The sequence below is a fragment of the Entelurus aequoreus genome, linkage group LG28, assembly GCF_033978785.1.
Source record: "Entelurus aequoreus isolate RoL-2023_Sb linkage group LG28, RoL_Eaeq_v1.1, whole genome shotgun sequence".
NCBI lineage: Eukaryota > Metazoa > Chordata > Actinopteri > Syngnathiformes > Syngnathidae > Entelurus > Entelurus aequoreus.
In genome coordinates, this window is record NC_084758.1 from 14,718,575 (window position 1) to 14,726,788 (window position 8,214).

The window sequence follows — 8,214 nt, forward strand, 5'->3', positions numbered from 1 at the left end:
CACTCAAACCGTTCCAACTTCAAAATATTCAGCCTGTTCAGGAATTGTGTGCTCCCTTTCAAAAATTTAAAAAAAAAATCCTGGATTTCCAAGAATTCTCCATTTTTAGGGACATTTTCCCCATTCCAAATGTATTATCCATTTTTCACACTTCCACAATTCCCACATTTTTCAACCTATTCAAACCATTCCAACATCAACACATTCCACTCATCCTGGAAATTCACACTAAGTCTTTCCCAGGTTCCAAACCAAATTACGGTTTTCCTGGAAATTCAAATGCTTCATCATTCAAACCATTCCAACATTCAAACTATTCTTTTTACATCCGATTCAAACCGTTCCAACGTCAAACTGTTCAGCCTATTCGGGAATAGGCTGAACAAATTCCCAGATTTCCAGGTTTTCCGGGACATTTTTCCCATTCAAAATGAATTAGCCATTTTTCAAACATTCACCATTTCCACATTTGTCAACCGATTCAAACCAGTCCACCTCCAACATATTCCACTCATCCTGGACATTCAAACTATAATTTTTTCAAGTAAATTTTTTTTTCTAGGAATTCCCAGAATTCCCGTTTTTTCAAAACCCTTTTTTCTGTCGACTACTCCTACATTTTTCAACCCACTTCAACCGTTTCACCGTCAAATCATTCCTCTTAATCATGACAAAAAACAAATTTGTTTTTTGAACTGGAAAAATTCCCAGTTTTCCCGAAATTCCGGGAATTCCGTATGACCATTTCTCAATGAAAAATGTTACTCCTTCAACATTTTTCAACCGATTAAAAAAATGCCAACACCACACCACATCAAACTCATTCAGAACATTCAAATTTTTTTGCATTTTCCAAAAAAAATTCTCTTTTCCCAAATTTCCATGAAATTCCCATTGAAAAGAATGGGACATTTTTCAACGTTTCACAACTCCCACTCAAACCGTTCCATTGAACCCCGACTTAAACAAGTTGAAAAACTTATTCGGGTGTTACCATTTAGTGGTCAATTGTACGGAATATGTACTTCACTGTGCAACCTACTAATACAAGTCTCAATCAATCAATCAAACCAACTTCAAAATATTCAGCCTGTTCAGGAATTATGTGCTCCCTTTCAAAAATAACAAAATAAATTCCTGGATTTCCAAGAATTCTCTGTTTTTAGGGACATTTTCCCCATTCCAAACGAATTATCCATTTTTCACACTTCCACAATTCCCACATTTTTCAACCTATTCAAACCATTCCAACATCAACACATTCTACTCATCCTGGACATTCAAACTAAGTCTTTCCCAAGTTCCAAACCAAATTCCGGTTTTCCTGGAAATTCAAACTCTTCAACATTCCAACATTCAAACTATTCTTACATTCATACTACATTCTGTCAGCATTTCAGTTCAACTTCAACATTGGAGCATTCACACACACAATTCCTTCAGGAATTGCCTCATATAGTTAATTTATAAACTACCGCATTTTCTCCGACTTAACTTTCAAATTGTAGCCAAAAGCACATTTTTTTTGCTGTTTTCATCTGCCACACGTAGAAAGCCGGTCCGTAAAAATAATGCATACATTAAACCGGTCCCTGGTGGAAAAAAAGTTTGGGAACCCTGCTGTAAAGGACTTTGCATGTGTTGAAGTGCAGTGGTTTTAGTATGCAGAAATTGATTTCTTCTGTGTTTCTTAACCATTTTTTTATGTTTATAGGTTATTATGTTGTTTAGCGCTTAGCAATATTGCTACATGATGCATAGCGTTTCGCTAAAACTGGATCTGCTTAGTGCAGCTTCTAAAACTTGATCATCCTCCTTATATTCAGGCTCAAAAAATACAAGTTTCTGATCGTTTGTCCCAAAGAAGTCTTTGTTGTCTGCCATGATTAGTAGTGTTGTTGTTGAAGGAAAAAGCAAACGTCTGTAAAATTAATACACCGTTGTATGCCAAAATAAATATAATATTACTTTGATTACATTACATAAATACTACTAGTTATGAAACGATCAAGCTTTTTGGATGTTTTTAGAGCACTTTATAGGCGGAATAGATCAAATTTCTATTATCTGCATTGTTAGTCGCCTCTTTCTTGCTCGTGTTAAGGTAAAAGAAGAACATACTATATGTGTTTTTGTCTGACATAATGCTTGCAAATGATAGGCAAAATCCCAATAAAGTGCAGTTCCCCTTTAATGGAATATGAAGTAAACAATATCAGCCGTTAGCATATTGTGGTGCGAACTTCTGCTTTTAGAAGCAGAGGTCACAGGATGGATCCCCTGCCAGGATTGCGTTACAAAGTAAAATCACTGTCACAGTTATTCTTGTTACTGAATAAATGATCAAACCATTTATTTCCCATGTGTTTTTATTTATAAAAAACATGCGTCAAAATAAATTCAGGTTCGAGTCAAATAGTATAAAAGTCTAGGCTTTTTGAGAATGCAGTGGGCCAATTTGGAGCAAAAAGTCCAGGGCCCAGACTAGATTACCTTTTTTTCCATTTCTGGTCCAAGTGTGAACGCACTAAGACATACGTCTACGACGTTTTCCAGGCCAAGGCCCCTAATACTGCTGGAGAGAGGGAGCAGGGACCCCCTACTTATACAAAACTCAAAACCAGTGAAGTTGTCACGTTGTGTAAATGGTAAATAAAAACAGAATACAAAGATTTGCAAATCCTTTTCAACTTATATTCAATTGAATAGACTGCAAAGACAAGATATTTAATGTTCACACTGGAAAACTTTGTTATTATTTGCAAATATTAGCTCATTTGGAATTTGATGCCTGCAACATGTTTCAAAAAAGCTGGCACAAGTGGCAAACAAGACTGAGGAAGTTGAGGAATGCTCATCAAACACTTACTTGGAACATCCCACAGGTGAACAGGCTAATTGGGAACAGGTGGGTGCCATAATTGGGTATAAAAGCAGCTTCCATGAAATGCTCAGTCATTCACAAACAAGGATGGGGCGAGGGTCACCACTTTGTGACAACAAGCTATTGCAAGGAATTTAGGGATTTCACCATCTACAGTCTGTAATATCATCAAAAGGTTCTGAGAATCTGGAGAAATCACTGCACGTAAGCGATGATATTACGGACCTTCCATCCCTCAGGCGGTATTGCATCAAAAAGCGACATAAGTGCGTAAAGGATATCACCATATGGGCTCAGGAACACTTCAGAAAACCACTGGCAGTAACTACAGTTGGTCGCTACATCTGTAAGTGCATGTCAAAACTCTACTATGCAAAGCCAAAGCCATTTATCAACAACACCCAGAAACGCCGCCGGCTTCGCTGGGCCCGAGCTTATCTAAGATGGACTGATGCAAAGTGGAAAAGTGTTCTGTGGTCTGACGAGTCCACATTTCAAATTGTTTTTGGAAACTGTGGACGTCGTGTCCTCCGGACCAAAAAGGAAAAGAACCATCCGGATTATTATAGGCGCAAAGTGTAAAGCCAGCATCTGTGATGTTATGGGGGTGTATTAGTGCCCAAGACATGGGTAACTTACACATCTGTGAAGGCGCCATTAATGCTGAAAGGTACATACAGGTTTTGGAGCAACATATGTTGCCATCCAAGCAACGTTATCATGGACGCCCCTGCTTATTTCAGCAAGACAATGCCAAGCCACGTGTTACAACAGCGTGGCTTCATAGTAAAAGAGTGCGGGTACTAGACTGGCCTGCCTGTAGTCCAGACCTGTCTCCCATTGAAAATGTGTGGCGCATTATGAAGCCTAAAATACCACAACGGAGACCCCCGGACTGTTGAACAACTTAAGCTGTACATCAAGCAAGAATGGGAAAGAATTCCACCTGAAAAGCTTCAAAAATTGTTCTTTCAGTTCCCAAACGTTTACTGAGTGTTGTTAAAAGGAAAGGCCATGTAACACTGTGGTAAAAACGCCCCAGTGACAACTTTTTTGAAATGTGTTGCTGCCATTAAATTCTAAGTTAATGATTATTTGCAAAAAAAAATAAGTTTGTCAGTGTGAACTTTAAAGATCTTGTCTTTGCAGTCTATTCAATTGAGTATAAGTTGAAAAGGATTTGCAAATCATTGTATTCTGTTTTTATTTACCATTTACACAACGTGCCAACTTCACTGGTTTTGGGTTTTGTATACCTTGAATGGAATTATGAGTGTATTTTACATTAAACGGGTCCAAAAGCTAACTTGTTTTTGTGCAATACTAACAACATTCAAACGATAACAGCAACTGGCACTTTAAATGCTAGCTGGCAACTATCCCGTCAATCGATAGCTGACAGCTATACTGTATTTTCCAAACCATAGGGCTGACCGGATTATAAGGCGCACTGCCGATGAATGGTCTATTTTCTATCTTTTTTCATATATAAGGTGCACCGGATTATGGGGCGCATTAAAGGAGTCTTATTATTATAATTTTTTTTCTAAATGTAAAAGACTTCCTTGTGGTCTACATAACATGCAATGGTGGTTCTTTGGTCAAAATGTTGTATAGTTGATATTTTACAGATCATCTTCAAGCCGCTTTCTGACAGTCGCTTCAGGATGCGCCGTTTTGTGGGCGGGTCTTATTTACGTGGCTCACCTTCGGCAGCGTCTTCTCCCCGTCATCTTTGTTGTAGCGGTGTAGCGTGCGAGGACGGGAGCGGAAGAAGTGTCAAAAGATGGAGCTAACTGTTTTAATGACATTCAGACTTTACGTCAATTAATAACGGAGCAGCATCTCCTCATCCGGAAACACCGGAAATTTGTCCCGTGAAAAACCGTCCAACCGGAACTCTCTAATAACTAAAGTTCCTTGGGTGAATAATGTAAACTCACTACACCGGTATGTTTTAGCGCTTTCATGGCGAGTTTACTGACAGATATAAGTAAGAACTACACTACTTTATATTAGAAATGGCAACAGCGGAGGATGAATGTCCCATAACAAGATAGAGAAAAAGAAGAAGCTTATCGACTACGATGTCGGCACGGACTACAAAGGCGGACGCGTGCAATTTTTCAGGATTTATGCAGATCCCAAATACAGATCAGCAGGTACCAGAAGGTAAGAAAAGTTGCTTTTGCATAATATTGCGAAACAAAACGCCAGATAATATGTCTTACCTTATACACACACCATAATAATACTCCTATGTTTAATGCGCCGACATTCCATCAAGCGTGCGGCTTCATAGCTTACCAAAGTCGTACTAAAACATTTTAATAGATTTTTGAGCGCCGTGTGTAATGTTCTATATTTTCAATGGAACATATAAAATGTTGGTGTTGTTTACTTGAGTCATATTGCCATCGTATTGCAGTCTCCACATATCTCTTATGTGTGACTGCCATCTACTGGTCACACTTATCATTACACCATGTACCAAATAAAATAGCTTCGAGGTCGGTAAGCAAAACCAGAATGAATCCGTACATTAGGCGCACCGGGTTATAAGGTGCACTGTCGAGTTTTAAGGAAAATAAAGGATTTATAGTCCGGAAAATACGGTACACATAGTGTGTTTATATTGTATTTGCTGATGTAGTTCTCTTGTAGTTTGGAAAAAAAGGTTGATACCGACAAAAACCAAATATATACTGATTAGAGATGTCCGATAATATCAGACTGCCGATATTACCGGCCGATAAATGCTTTAAAATGTAATATCAGAAATTATCTGTATCAAAAAGTAAAATGTATGACTTTTTAAAACGCCGCTGTGTACACGGACGTAGGGAGAAGTACAGAGCGCCAATAAACCTTAAAGGCACTGCCTTTGCGTGCCGGCCCAATCACATAATATCTATGGCTTTTCACACACACAAGTGAATGAAATGCATACTTGGTCAACAGCCATACAGGTCACACTGAGGGTGGCCGTATAAACAACTGTAACACTGTTACAAATATGCGCCACACTGTGAACCCACACCAAACAAGAATGACAAACACATTTTGGGAGAACATCCGCACCGTAACACAACATAAACACAACAGAACAAATACCCAGAACCCCTTGCAGCACTAACTCTTCCGGGACACTACAATACACCCCCACAACCCCGCCCGCCTCAACCTCCTCATGCTCTCTCAGGGAGAGCATGTCCCAAATTCCAAGCTGCTGTTTTGAGGCATGTTAAAAAAAATAATGCACTTTGTGACTTCAATAATAAATATGGCAGTGCCATGTTGGCATTTTTTTCCATAACTTGAGTTGATTCATTTTGGAAAACCTTGTTACATTGTTTAATGCCTCACAACAAAATTAGGCATAATAATGTGTTAATAATTCCACGACTGTATATATCGGTACCGGTTGATTTTGGAATCGGTAATTAAGAGTTGGACAATATCGGAATATCGGATATCCGCAAAAAAGCCATTATCGGACATCTCTAATACTGATATTTGTCAAAATATTGATGCCAGTAATGGATCGATCTCTAGTATATTTTTGCTTACATTGCACAGCGCTGGCTTACACCTTAAATCAGGGGTCTCAGACACGTGGCCCGCGGGCCAATTGCGGCCCGCGAGACGTTATTTTGCGGCCCCCACCTTAATATGAAAGTTTAATGTTAGTGCGGCCCACAAATTTTAAATGAATGGCGCTTGACAGCGTTGTGTGGGGAGCTGAAGGAATCTACCAATCACGGTGTGGTATAAGGCTCTCGACAATATCAAGGGTGTGCCGTGATGGCACTGCCTTTAGTGTCCTCTACAACCTGTCATCGCGCCGTCTTTTTCTCCATACAAACAGCCTGCCGGCCCAGTCACATGTTGTATGCGGCTTCTGCAGGCACACACAAGTGACTGCAAGACATACTTGAGCAACAGCCATACAGGTCACACTGAGGGTGACCGTATAAACAACTGTAACACTGTTACAAATATGCGCCACACTGTGAACCCACACCAAACGAGAATGACAAACACATTTCGGGAGAACATCAGCACTGTAACACAACATAAACACAACAGAACAAATACCCAGAATCCTTTGCAGCCCTAACTCTTTCGGGCTACAAATCACCCCCGCTACCCCCCCCACCCCCCCCCCATCTCCCGAATTGGAGGTTTTTTGCGTGATGCAAGCAGAGAAACATTTTGCCGCTTTTCCACGACACCCGCACACGCTCTTCCTCCCTCCCTCCCTGCCTCCCTCGCTCGCCCGCTCGCTCCCGGCGACGCTGTAAACAGTCCGGGCGGGGAAGACGAGTGGTCCGGTAGCTTCCAAAGCACTCCGCCGAAGGACCGAGGGACAATACAAAACTGTGGTGCACTGGACCCCAGCGCTGATACTCCGACAGAGAGTCGCTGGGCGAATCGGACGTGTAACACGTCGTCGTGATGTTAGCCCGTTCGGGGCTAATTGTGCTACTGTAACGGTAAACTCCACGGCGAGCCCCCACCCCCTCTCCCGTTGGCTCCAGACAGAGCCGATTTTTGTTATTTGGGTCCAAAATACCCCTGCGTTAGTGGAAAAGCGGCAAATGAGTGAAAGCGACAGAAACGTTGCCATGGAGACGAGGGTTTTCTTACGTGCCTGGCTGCAGTCACACCGCGACACCTGTCCGTCAGTAATAAAGTCCCTGATAACCTGGACCAATTCAAACCGTTATTTGTTTTTTTTATTGTTTAACTTGCATTGCCTCACACGATGAACACTACATATATTTTTGTATGACGCCGGATAACACTCCAGGAGCCGTCACTTTTTTGCGCTCGCGATCCCGGTACTTTCCGCCGACCGCCGTGTTGCTGTAGGGAGGAAAAGCTGAACGACACAATAACATTATTCTCAGTGCGTCGGCTGAATACAAATATATTCCACAACCCCAAACATGTCTTTTTTAAAGCCTGCAGTGAAGAGAAAGGTTAGTGATAAGCAAAGACGGAAAGGAAGAAAAGGAAAAGTGGGAGATGCAATATTTCTTTGTTGAGCACAGGGGCACCCCGACGTGTCTTATTTGCACAGAGAACGTTGCGGTGCACAAGGAATACAATTTGAAACGTCATTATACAACTAGACATGCTGAGGAGTATGCAAAATACCAGGGAGATGAGTGAGTGAGCATGGTTACAAATCTTAAAACCAGTCTACTGAGGCAACAAGATTTCTTCAAGAAAGCAAACGAAAAGAGAGATGCAGCAGTCTAAGCTAGCTACATGGTGAGTGAGATGGTTGCTAGGGCGGGAAAGCCATTCAAAGAAGGTGAATT

General features: G+C 41.0%; 1 protein-coding gene across 1 annotated transcript in view; it reads right to left on the reverse strand.

Annotated features, from left to right (window-relative positions):
• The window catches only part of LOC133645142 (TBC1 domain family member 9B), a 46,636-nt gene that overhangs the window by 37,595 nt on the left and 827 nt on the right, over positions 1-8,214 (reverse strand). The gene's annotated exons all lie outside the window — the stretch shown is intronic.